The sequence below is a fragment of the Carcharhinus amblyrhynchos genome, chromosome 30 (genome assembly GCF_965287045.1).
Source record: "Carcharhinus amblyrhynchos chromosome 30, sCarAmb.v2.hapA, whole genome shotgun sequence".
Lineage (NCBI taxonomy): Eukaryota > Metazoa > Chordata > Chondrichthyes > Carcharhiniformes > Carcharhinidae > Carcharhinus > Carcharhinus amblyrhynchos.
In genome coordinates this window covers 20,018,943-20,029,601 of record NC_137353.1, presented here as the reverse complement: position 1 = coordinate 20,029,601, position 10,659 = coordinate 20,018,943, and positions in this window count along the sequence as shown.

Sequence of the window (10,659 nt, the reverse complement as noted above, 5' to 3'; positions counted from 1 at the left end):
TCTGATAGAAAAGGATGGTAACAGACTGCCAGTGAACCAAATCCAGTGCCGTTTGATCAGTGTTTTGTGAAGGATGCTTTACCATTTTGTTCACCAATCCTTCACCAATCCTGCAGCAGGCGACGGTGCAGAGGGACCTCGGGGTCCTTGTGCATGAGTCGCAAAAACCCAGCTTGCAGGTGCAGCAGGTGGTCAGGAAGGCGAATGGGATGCTGGCCTTCATAGCGAGAGGGATTGAATATAAAAGTAGGGAGGTCTTGCTGCAGCTGTATAGGGCATTGGTGAGGCCGCAGCTGGAGTACTGTGTGCAGTTTTGGGCGCCGCACCTGCGCAAGGATATTTTGGCCTTGGAGGGAGTGCAGAGGAGGTTTACTAGGCTGATGCCGGAGTTGAGGGGGTTGAGCTATGAGGAGAGGCTGAATAAACTAGGCTTGTACTCGTTAGAGTTTAGAAGAATGAGGGGAGATCTCATTGAGACGTATAAGATGATGAATGGGATGGATAGGATAGAGGTGGAGAGACTCTTCCCGCTCAAAAAAGACATTAGGACTAGGGGGCACAGCCTCAAGATAAAGGGGGGGGCAGTTTAGAATGGAGTTGAGGAGGAACTTCTTCACTCAAAGGGTGGTGAATCTTTGGAATTCTCTGCCCGTTGAAGTGGTGGAGGCTGCCTCGCTAAATATTTTTAAGAAGCGGGTTGATGGGTTTTTGATAAGAGAGGGGATTAAGGGTTATGGGGAGAGGGCGGGAAAGTGGAACTGAGCCACGACAGATCAGCCATGATCTTATTGAATGGCGGGGCAGGCTCGAAGGGCCAGATGGCCTACTCCTGCTCCTATTTCTTATGTTCTTATGTTTACTTACTTATTTAAGGATCTCTGATTGGACATACTGTAGTTCTACATCCATCCAACGATCAAATACTTTGGTATGATACCTATGCTGGAAAACTGTCACAGGTCATCTATCCCAGATGGGAGGCTAAGTGGTATTATCACTAGACTATTAATCCAGAAACTCAGCTAATGTTCTGGGAACCCGGGTTCGAATCCCACCACGGCAGGTGGTGGAATTTGAATTCAATAAAAAATATCTGGAATTAAGAATCTACTGTCAAACCATTGTCGATTGTTGGAAAAACCCATCTGGTTCACTAATATCCCTTCGGGAAGGAAATCTGCCGTCCTTACCTGGTCTGGCCTACATGTGACTCCAGAGCCACAGCAATGTGGTTGACTCTCAACTGCCCTCAGGCAGCGAGAGATAGAACATAGAACATTACAGTGCAGAACAGGCCCTTCAGCCCACGATGTTGCGCCGACCAGTTAAAAACCAATGACCCTCTAACCTAAACCAATCCCTTTTCATCCATAAACCTATCCACGGATCTCTTAAACGCCCCCAAACTAGGCGCATTTACAACTGCAGCAGGGAGGGCATTCCAATCCCTCACCACCCTCTGGGTAAAGAACCTACCCCTGACATCCGTCCTATAAGATGGGCAATAAATGCTGGCCAGCCAGCGAAGCCCATGTCCCATGAATGAATGAAAAAATGAGATGAACCAGTATAGTTTTCTAACTACCTTAGAATGGATTTCTGTAATGGTGCTTCTACTCAATGATGGGATGCCGTCCGCCTGCATTTGCCAGGGGAAGGAACACTGGCTCTGAATCTGTATTTTTGCATAAGATGCAAGATCAACCCTAACCCAACAGTACACCACAGTTTCCCAGTGTTAAGAAACTGTACCTTTCACTTCTATCCAATGACAGAATCTAACCTGAGATGGTATCGAGAGAATTCAGACACCTTTTTTTTGTATTCATTCATGGGATGTGGCTGTCATTGGCTAACTAGCAATTATTTCCCATCCCTAATTGTCCAAGAGAAGGTGATGGTGAGTTGCCTTCTTGAATTGCTGCAGTACCTGAGGTGTTTATTTGTGATGAATTAACGTTGTCCAGGGAAGTGAGAGGGTTTCTCACCCTTTTTTTGATGAGTTCAAATCCAGAATTTAATGCATGAGAAAATGGGCTGAGCCATTCCTTGCCTGTAGGGGAAGGGGTAGGGCTTGAATCGCTAGTCAGCATGTGGAAGCAGCAGAGGACGCCATTGCGCATGTGCTGACCTCTGTGGTTGCACATGCGCAATGGCAACCAGCAGAGGCCTGGTCCTCAGAGAGAGACTTTTTAGGCCCCTGCTGCTGCCCCACACTGGCCAGAAATATCACCACCACTGCAGCCTGCCCCCACTGCAGCCGCCCGCCACTGATCACCTGCAGAGAGGCAGTGGGAGTTCCCCCACTCCATCAATCACAAATGCAGAATGCACAGCATTCCACCCCCTCCCCTGCCACCGACTAGCCCCCAGTAGACCCTGCCCCCTCAGGCCCTGCTTTCTTGGCACTGCCCAGTACAGTAAATACATTGGTTTTGCAATTCAATATTATCAGTATTGATCGATGCCAGTGTTAGAGTGATGAGGGTTTTGTGATGCTTCTGCTAATATAGGCTGTGCCCATTCGGAAATCCAGTCACTATCCTCATCACTGGTGTTGTAGCTTTATTAGAATGACTACGCAGACGTGCTTCTCCACGGAGAGCCAACTTGATGGAGCAAATAGTCTGCATTAAAGAGATTTATACATTTAAAGATGAGTGCTTGCAAATGGAAAACAACATTTATTTCAACTTAACCAAGTTCCAAAGTCAGTCGTATATTTAAATGATCCGTGAGCGATGAATAGGATCAGGGGAAGGAAAGAGCCAGAGAATTATAGAACCTCGACAGCATGGAAGGAGGCCATTCAGCCCATTGAGTCTGCACCGACAACAATCCCACCCAGGGCCTCTCCCCGTGATCCCATATATTTACCCTGCAGGAGAATTTCACAGCAACTTCATTGCAATATTAATGTAAGCCTTACTTGTGACTAATAAATAAACTCTATTTTACTTTTACTAACCCCCCTGACACTAAACAGCAATTTAGCTTGGCCAATGCACCTAACCTGCACATCTTTGGGAGGAAACCAGGGCACCCAGAGGAAACCCACACAGACACAGGGAGAACGTGCCGACTCCAGACAGATAGTGACCCTGAAACTGGATTTGAACCCAGGTCCCTGGCACTGTGAAGCAGCAGGAAACCCAATGTACTATCCTGATCCTGGGGGTGAGTAAATGAGCTGTGCTGTCTTAGGGACTGATAGATGGGCAGGTGGCTGAATGAGGGAGCTTTGACACCAATAATGACAGGAGCCAACTCAGTGCTGTTCACACATTGCTGGCAGGAAATGAGGCTAGCTGAGAGAGAGTCCCAGAGCCAAAGGAATCTGACACAGGAAACAGTATGCAACCATAAAGTTCCAGGGTGGTTGTGTGGTGATGTGTATCAAACCCTGCCAACACCAAGTTCTTGTGCAGCCTTAGGGATCAGATTTTGCAAATAATGAATATCCATAGGAGGGCATGTCATAAATCTTAACATGCTCACATCTTCCAAGGTCCTGAACCTTCAAATCATTTTAGAACAATCTTAGCTGCAGGTTGTTGTAAACCAATGTCACACAGAGATTCATGTACAAATGGCCCCCTTATCTCAGAGTGCCTGTGTTCCTAAACTCCCAACGGCTTGAGAAGACGGTTTGGGTGAGGGAGCTGAACACTCAATCCTAACCTGCAGGCCTTTGTCAGGTTTCCTATGACATGGTTAAGGAGAGCCTGTGAGGTGTGTGGACCACCAGACCCAAGAAATAGTGGCCCCCTACCACCCACCCCTGATACTTTCCTCGAGTAAAATACCCTTGTACGGAAAGATGGATTTTCAAAGAATATCCCTCCTATCAGCAAGAGAATGTTTCATTTCAGTGAAAGACCTATGCTAGGATTAACCCAAATGCTAACCCAAGTAACAATACTAATAATAATTTTTAAATAAAAATTAAACAGTGATTGGAACTGAAAAAGGACCAAAGAGCAAAAGTTTCCAAATCCATCCCTTCCTGAGATTTACTTGAGGCCTGTTGCCAACGAGACATCCCTTTGCTCAGGTCAGCTGTTTGCAGAATAGTACCCAGCACAGGGCCCACGATCCAATTCCCATCCATCCTCAGGCCTCCGCTTTTGGACATGCATTTCTTCTGTGCAGCTCGAGAAACATTCCAGCATTTAAACCTACCTGTAATGAGTTCACCAAAGCCCATGAGGTTGGCCTTTTGGAGTATGAGCTCACTGATTGAGGTAATGATTGCTTGCAAGCTTACCATAAACAAGTCCAGGAAGCGAGCAACCGAGGGAGGTCATCCAACCTGACTGTCTGCAGCTGGGTGTCCCTGGAGAGGGAGCATGCGGTGTCCGAGGGCACTGTTATCGCCTTCCATGCCCGCTGGGCACCGCAGGGACTGGGGTGCATTATTGACCCCTTTAATCACATCTTGATTTGACGTTTTAACTTTCCTTTTGACTTTGTCTTTTGTTTCGGGCAGTTGCCCTCCTTTTGGGAGCTGCCCCTTTTACTTTGCCCCCTCATTAATTTGATTTAGTTTATTTGGTTGGCGCAAAAGATTGCCTGCCCGATCAGAGAGTCTCACTTGTATATATAATGAGGAGTGTCAGAGCTACTGATGGTCCACATTCTGGCTTTATACCGGAAACACTCTGAGGAGTGGAATTGAGTTTGTAAATAAAGGGAATCTGGTGAGGGGACACCGGCCTCTGAGGAGCTATTTCACCACCCTCAGAACAAATAAATATCCAGGTTGTAAGGGTGGAGTAACAGCTCTGAGGAATGGTCAATACTGCGATGATATGGTGCCTAGCTGACAATATAGTGATACAAATCCAGCATTGACAGCTGTCGGGATTGTAATATGATTGCACCTGCAATGAGAGTAGGTGTTGTAATGCCAAATCTCCCACATTGATGTCTATTGACATAATATTGACATTGCGAACAGACAGTTGTAAGCATATTCTATCAGTAGATGGAAGAGGTTCTTAAGTTTCCTAAAAGAGAATACCCATACTCATGTTGAATGGGAAGTCACACAGCAAGGGCTGGGGTTCGGAGTGTTACTGAATTTGTGCATGAGAGGGGGTGTCACTGAAAATATTCCGTTTTGATCTTTTTGAAATCTCAAGAAAGGACGCATCATTCCGCTGTTTCAGTATACAGCCACATTTATTCCACTTACATGTTTCACATGTTGATCATTTTGAAGGGTTTAGCATTTTGTTATGTGCGTGCACTGGCGTCTTGCCGGACTGAAAGCCAGTCCTCTTGGTGTGAGCAATGGGTTAAGATGATTACAGATGCCAGGCATTGATAACAAAATGATTCTGGCCAACATCACATCGAACATTTCGAAAGATATTTGAACACATGAGCGACGGTTTACACTGGAGAATTCGCTGTGGATTAGTACACAGAACCTCCCAATGCTGTCAAAGCTTTAGCAAACATACAAACAGGTAACTGATAGTCAAGGGCACCCAGCAGCTAACATCAACTGCATGGAGAATGAATCTGTGATTATCCCTTGTTGAAAACCAAGCTCTGTGAATCTCTGGATTGACGCATGTAGTTAAGCAAAATCTCTAAGTTCTGTATATATCTCCCCTGCCACAAGTCTATGAAGGTTGCAACACAAGTGGAGAAGGTTGTGAGGAAAGTTTATGGAATGCTAGCCTTTATAGGAAGGGGTATAGAGTATAGGAGCTGCCGTCAATTGCTTCAGTTGTACAGAACGTTGGTTAGACCGCATTTGGAGTACTGCATCCAGTTCTGGTCACCTTACTACCGGAAGGACGTGGAGACTCTGGAGAGGGTGCAGAGGAAGTTTACCAGGATGTTGCCTGGCATGGAAGGACTGAGTTACGAGGAAAGGTTGGAGAAACTGGGACTTTTCTCCTTGGAAAGACGGAGATTGAGGGGAGACATGATAGAGGTATATAAGATACTGAAGGGAATAGAGCCAATAGTGAGACGCTGCTCCCTAGACTGGGTACAATTACGAGAGGTCATGATCTAAGGGTGAGGGGGGAGAAGTATAATTTGGATGTGAGAGGAAGGTTCTTTACGCAGAGGGTCGTGGGGGTATGGAACGCGCTACCGAGTAGGGTGGTGGAGGCGGGAATGTTGGACTTGTTTAAGGTTTACTTAGATAGACACATGAGTGAAACGAGGATGGAGGGTTATAGTAGAGGGTATTAAATAGGGTCAGAGCCTTGGGACGACACCGGAAATGCAGACTTATATGTTAACATTTTTGTCTTTTTATTCCGCAGGTGGAGGTCCACCTTGTTGTCAAACGAGGGGCATGCACACGGTGGGTCGTGCGTGGGCTGCTCTTGGAGGTTCCGGGAGTGGCCTAGTACTTCGTGTCGGTGTGTGTGCTTGATCCTGGACCGGTAGACAGGCGCCGCAACAGCTCAGTGACTAGCACCGCTAGCTGTGCAGATACATGGATTTGGGCCTGTGTCTGTGGGAGTTTGTGCATTCTCCCTGTGGTTGCATGGGTTTCCTCCGGGTGCTCCGGTTTCCTCCCACACCCCAAAGATGTGCTCTTAGGCTGATTGGTATACCAAATTGACACTATTCTCCCCTGAATCTGGCTAAGTCAGGGGTTCTATTCGTAGACACGCAGGGCAGGGTAGGTGTAGGAGGATGCGGTGGCGCGGGCTCATTGGGCCGAAGGGCCTGTTTCCCATGCTGGGTTGTTCTTTGTTCTTTGTTCTTCTCAGATGGGATTCACACATACACAGGGTTATGAATACTTGTCAACATTTATAGGTTGGCACTGTTTGGATTTGTCGAAGAATATTTCTCAAAACAGTGGCACAACAGCACAGTGGTTAGCGCTGCTCTCTCACAGCACCAGGGACCCAGGTTCAAATTAGCCTTGGGTCACTGTGTGGAGTTTGCACATTCTCCCCATGTCTGCGTGGGTTCTGTCCGGATGCTCAGGTTTCCTCCCACATTCCAAAGATGGGCAGGTTAGATGGATTGACCGTGCTAAATTTCCCCTAAGTGTGAGGAGGAATAACAGGGTAAATACATGGGGTTACAGGGATAGGGCCTGGGTGGGATTGTTGTCAGTGCAGGCACAATGGACCAAATAGCTTCCCTCTGCTCTGTATGGATTCTATGATTCTAAAAGTTTTTAACTTGGCAGCAGAAAACCTTCCCATGTTTTCTCTTTTGTCAAAAATGTATTTCTTTCCCGCTTTGCCAGCCATTCTATAAATTGCAGTTTATTAACCAGCACAAGATTTTGTTTCCAATCGCTTCTCAGCCTTTTGGCTAAGATTGGGCGTCAGATCAAGCCCAAGATGGTTTGCCATGCCTTATCCTGTCAGCTTGTATCTTGTTTGTCTCTCTTGTGGGGACCTTGAATTGGATTCAACTGGATTTTGTTTTTGGAGCAAGCAAGGAGATGAGTTCAGGCCTGTCCAGCCCACTTCAAGGATGGAGTGAAAGAAAATGCTATTTAAGAGGATGATCAGGTGACTCCATTTCATAATGCAGTGCATATTCTGGGATAATCAGTCCAAATGATTGGGCAGCATGGTGGCACAGTGGTTAGCACTGCTGCTACACAGTGCCAGGGAACCGGGTTCAATTCTGGCCTCAGGTGACTATGTGGAGTTTGCATGTTCTCCCTGTGTCTGTATGGGTTTCCTCTGGGTGATCCAGTTTCTTCCCACATTCTCCCCGTGTCTGTATGGGTTTCCTCTGGGTGATCCAGTTTCCTCCCACATTCTCCCCGTGCCTGTATGGGTTTTCTCTGGGTGATCCAGTTTCCTCCCACATTCTCCCCATGTCTGTATGGGTTTTCTCTGGGTGATCCAGTTTCTTCCCACATTCTCCCCATGTCTGTATGGGTTTTCTCTGGGTGATCCAGTTTCCTCCCACAGTCCACAGATGTGCTGGTTAGGTTGATTGCCCAAGCTAAATTGCCCCTTAGCGTCAGGGGATTACTAGGGTCAATCTGTGGGGTTACTGGAATGGGGCCTGGGTGGGATTGTGGTCGGTACAGACTCGATGGGCTGAATGGCCTCCTTCTGCACTGTAGGGATTCATTGATAGCGCACTGTGATGGGTCAGTTTGCTTCGAATCTCATTACTTATGTTCAAAGAAATGCCACAAACATGCGCGAGGACTTTGGATCTGGTGGACTATTCCCTCAGGCTGTTTTGCAAACACTGAATTTGGCTGCTGTGCCGCACATTGTGGATGAAGGGCTGTGCTGTAGTGGCCCATTAGCAACGCTGTCAGGAAACAGATATTCAGATGACGACAGCTGATGAGAAACCGGGGTTGCTACTTACAGATTGATAGAATGTGAAGGAACCCAGGAAAGTACTGATCACACCACAGCGGTGAGATCCCAGAGGTGGACCTGTGATGTCCTGCTTCACCCGCTGAGTGCAGTCATTCCTGATCAGAGAGATTTGAAACCCAAAAGAAATGGGAGTTTCTGGGTGGGGTGGCATGGGATGGAATAATGGAGCAAAATTCTTAAACCTGAACCCGAGCATCCTTAAACTCCACCTCCTGTGGTTGTAACAGAGGCAGGCAACCCATCAATCCATCCCCAGCTTGTGAGCTGCTCCCTTACATTTGTTAATGAGACATTTTTATCTCCATTTTAAATTTAACCTGACGGGGAGACAAGGAGTGCTGTGCGGGAGAGTGTGAATCCCTGCCCAGGGTGGCTGGTGAAGGGGAGAAGGGGCCATGTTTTGCCCTCCCCACCAGCCTAACCAGTCCGGCCTACATGATCCACAGCAATGTGGCTGCCTGCTTTCCAAAATGGCCAAGTGAGCCACTCAATTCAAGGACAGATAGAAGGACAGATTCGGGGCAGCACGGTGGCACAGTGGTTAGCACTGTTACCACACAGCACCAGGGATCTGGGTTCGATTCCCGGCTTGGGTCACTGTCTGTGTGGAGTTTGCACATTCTCCTCATGTCTGTGTGGGTTTCCTCCAGGTGCTCCGGTTTCCTCCCACAGTCTGAAAGACATGCTGGTTAGGTGCATTGGCCGTGCTAAATTCTCCCTCAGTGTACCCAAACAGACGCCGGAGTGTGGTGACTAGGGGATTTTCACAGTAACTTCATTGCAGTGTTAATGTAAGCCTACTTGTGATGATAATAAATAAACTGAAACTATAAACTTTGGCCCATTTTACCTCAATCTTCCTGCTTTCCAAAGTGAGTAATCTTGCCTGGACAGCACTGAACTGTTTCTTCAATGAGTCCTGTGGTTCTTGTCTCACAGCTCCAGGACCCCAGGTTCGATTCCCGGCTTGGGTCGCTGTCAGTGTGGAGTTTGTATGTTCTCCCCGTATCTGTGTGGGTTTCATCCGGGTGCTCCAGTTTCCTCCCACAGTCCAAAGATGTGCAGGTTAGGTGGATTGGCCATGCTAAATTGCCCCTTTGTGTCAGGGGAACTAGCTAGGGTGAATGCATGGGGTTAAGGGGATGAGTGGGATTGTGGTCAGTGCAGACTCGATGGGCTGAATGGCCTCCTTCTGCACTATAGAGATTCTATGAAAAAAAGTGAAATACTGCGGCTGCTGGAATCTGAAAATCAAAACCAAAAATGCTGGAAAATCTCAGCAGGTCTGTGGAGAGAGAATAGACCCAACGTTCTGAGTCTGACGATGACCCTTCATCCTGACTTGAAATGTTGGCTCTATTCTCGCTCCACAGATGCTGTCAGACCTGCTGAGATCTTCCAGCATTTTCTGTTCAAGGTGCAATTAAGGATGGGCAATAAATGCTGGCCCAGCCAGTGACGCCCATGTCCCGTGAATGAACGTTGAAAGAGAATGGACACCTTGTAGTCGCTGGCTCCTTCAGCACTAGATTCTGCAATGGAACGATCCAGTGTTTGTGCTTGAGGGAGGGTGGCCCCCATCCCCCGACCCCCCCCCCATGGCCATTCCAGGGGCAATGGTGGGGTAGTGACAATGCGTGGGACTTGTCGATCTCCCCACGGTATGTGTCTCACAGTGGGAGGAGGCATACCATTGGCCAGCAGTGGGATGTTCTGGTCCTGCACACTATCAATGGGAAACCCGCAGCGGGAATACACTGCCGGTGGGACCAGAAGGTCCGGCTGGTGTGAACAGCCAGAAAGTTCCGGCACTAGTTATACAGAGACCCTCCCTAACATTCGGGGACATGGGGTTCAAATCCCACCGTGGCAATTTAACTTCAATTAACAAATCTGGAATATAAAGATATTCTCAGTCATGGCGACCATGACAACTATCGTCAATCGTTGCAAAAGTCCATCTGCTCTTCTGGGAAGGAAATCTGCCGTCTTTACCAGGTCTGGCCTACATGTGACTCCAGATCCACAGCAACGTGGTTAACCACCCTCTGAAATGACCTGACAAGCCACTCAGTCCAAGGGCAATTAGGGATAGACAATGAATGCTGGCCTGCCAGCAAAGGCCACATCCTATCCACATGCAAGAATAAAGAAAATGCAGTGACAAGTTTATCTCAGCAGATTAAGATGTGAGATTGTTCACATACTACTGCAGATTGATGTATATAATGTAGGTGTGGAGTAGCAGAGTCTATTCAACATCTTAAAGACTGGCAAAGCGATGAAATATAGTTGAAAATGTGTGAGATTT